Below are 3,030 nucleotides of genomic sequence, written 5' to 3' on the forward strand. Positions count from 1 at the left end.
AAGTCAGGACCGACCAGAGACAGTCAAATATGCTTTCCAAAACAATCACATAGGGTGTTCTGCTTCCAGGTAGCCTCATGCCAAAAGCCTCCAATCAGAGCCTTGAAGCCTTCCCTGTTTTTCACCATGAGGTTTTCCCACTCCACTACCTGTCTTTGAGTCTCTGCCAAAAGCAAGTGACCGTGGCTGAGTCCATTGCTATAGCAAGCTTGGCAAAAACCATCTCTGCTTGTTCTCATCTGGGTGGTCTTCCTTTATGTCCACACTCCCCTCGAATTAACCTGGTGGACACTGACCCCAAAGGAATGTCACGGGCAAAAATACTGCATCAGAGTTTTTTCCACCATGAGCCATTGGAAAATACCGGCTAGAGAACCCAGAGGCTATTTTCAGCCAGGGGCCTCTCTGTGAGTGGTGTAAACCCCACCCCATGGCTGCCTTAAACCTACCACCCTCCGCAGTACCAGGAAGCTTAGGGCAAGTGTCTCAGGCTCTAGTGAGAGCTGGATATCCTACCATCACCCCACCACCTCCAGTCCCCAGCATCCTGCCACCAAAAGTACCCAGTGTGGAGTTAATGCAGTAAGAAGAGCCCTGCTGTCTACCTTCCTAGCTGTGTGATCAAGGATAAGATGTCTAGAAGGACATCTAAGAGAAGAACACCTCCACACCCCATGCACACCTATCAGACAGAAGGTCCTTGGCCCAGTGTCTTTCTTGGCTACTTGGTGCCTGCGGACACACAGCAGCACCAGAAGGAAGCCGCAGAAAATAAATCAGCTGCTCAGTTCAAATCGCTCCAGTCCATCACATTGCCACGTCGCCAGCCCATGGTGCCGTGCTAATTACCACGACATGCACCAAAATCACTTTTCAAAACATGGTCAAACAAACTACAGCAGGGCTGGCCAGGCATTAAAACACTCAGGGACAATTGTCAAAGCAAAGAATTATGTAACAGTAAATAGGAGTCTGGACTCCAGTTAAGGCATCACCTGGATGACAGCCTGAAGGTTAACCGTTTGTGGGCAGACTGGCTCATCACCACTTCTGCTAAAGAGAGGGCAAAAGGGCATGGGATGGGAGCGACCAGGCATGAGATTCAGTCAGACTGAAACTGGGGTGGTTTTCTCTACTGTTATCCCTGGGCAACCACAACTTCGGGGGCTGTGGGTGACGCTGTCACCTCAGATCATCTAAGGCAGGTGTAGGTGTTTTACATAACTTTCTTAAGCCTCTTGGCCAGTTCTCCCAAATCATTGGGAAACTGACAAATGTTTCCTGACAGCCTACTGTGTGTCTAGCACTGAGGTTCCTTTATGGTTGTCCTTGGAGGACACAGGACAAAAGCCCCACTTTATCTTTTCAGGGCTCCTTCTCTAGGGGTATTATCAGAGCCACTGTAGGTGCTGATATTTTGGGCTCCATGGAGAATTCTGAAGAGCTCCTCGCTAGCCCCACGTTCTGAGAAATGGTGTGGCTAACATTTGAATAGGCTTCTAAAGTCTATTAAACACCATTTACAAAACCCACTTGGTTTAATCTCTGCAAACCTTCCAAGTCGGTATTATCATTATCATTATCCTTCTTCTGAGGCTCAGAGAGTTTAACTAACTTATCCTTGAACACGCAGCTAGGAAGGTAGACAGCAGGGCTCTTCTTAGTGCATTAACTCCACACTGGGTAACTTTGGTGGCAGGGGGCTGGGGAATGGAGGTGGTAGGGTGGTGGTAGGATATCCAGCTCTTACCAGAGCCTGCGGTGCTTGCCTTAAGCTTCCTGGTACTGAGGGAGGGCGGTGAGTTTAAGCAGCCGTGGGGTGGGGTTTACACCACTCACAGGGAGGCCCCTGGCTGAAAATAGCCTCTGGGTTCTCTTCAAGATCCAGAAAGGGAGTGCCTAAGTGAAACAACTCCTCTGCTATTTTAATGGGAAAAGAAAAGCAGGAAATACAAGGAGTTAGCTGGTTGCCAGGATGCCCCTAACACACACTTTAACTGTGGAACTGGTCACTTCCTGGATGTAAAAGAAACGTTTAAGAAAAAAGTGCCCAAGAAGTCTCCCACTCCCAGCCACCAGCCCAGCCAGCTGCAGAGGGGGAAACAAATGAGCTTCTATAGATGGAATCCTTTGTTGGTATAGAGGTTAATTGTGGCTTCTCTTTGCTTGTAACCTGGGGTGTGGAGGCTAACACTTTAATGCTTCTCTTGGGCCGTAATTAGGAGTCCCTGGAGGGATGACCACTGTCAGAACGCCAGAGGGGACCACTTATAAGAAAGGTCATGAATCTGGAGAAATTAAGGGATCAATTCAGCGGGGTAAGGGGCCTGTGGAGCTGGGAGAAAAGGGATGTTTTCCTGCAAAGAGTTTCTCTTCTTATCCTCTTTCCATCCTACAATTAGATAACAAGACCCCGTGCTAATAAATACCCCCTGCCAACCCTCAACCAACCAGGGTAGGAATGCCCAGACTGGCAGGCAGCCTGTGCACAGAGGCCACGGGTACTGGCCGAGTGCAGAGGTGGCCATGGAGGGGCAGGCCTTTTTCTCTGCCCTTCCTGACCCCAGTACCACGACCCTCCACCGTGGTGACTGAGTGCCTCCTGGAGGCTGGGAAGACAGAGGCCCTGCCCATTTGCTCCCCCCTGTCCTTTCCCTCCCCCACTGCCTCGGCACAGCTTCCACCCACCAGTTCCTCACACCTCAAACGGCCTTTCCCACAGGGAGGTGCAGCAGAGACAGCTCGTGCATTTATTTTTATTTTTTATTTTATTTTATTTTATTTTTTTAACATCTTTATTGGAGTATAATTGCTTTACAATGGTGTGTACATTTCTGCTGTATAACAAAGTGAATCAGTTATACATATACATATATCCCCATATCTCTTCCCTCTTGCGTCTCCCTCCCTCCCACCCTCCCTATCCCACCCCTGTGGTGGTCACAAAGCACCGAGCTGATCTCCCTGTGCTATGCGGCTGCTTCCCACTAGCTATCTATTTTACATTTGGTAGTGTATATATGTCCATGC

This window comes from Physeter macrocephalus, chromosome 11, assembly GCF_002837175.3.
Source record: "Physeter macrocephalus isolate SW-GA chromosome 11, ASM283717v5, whole genome shotgun sequence".
In the NCBI taxonomy this organism is placed as follows: domain Eukaryota; kingdom Metazoa; phylum Chordata; class Mammalia; order Artiodactyla; family Physeteridae; genus Physeter; species Physeter macrocephalus.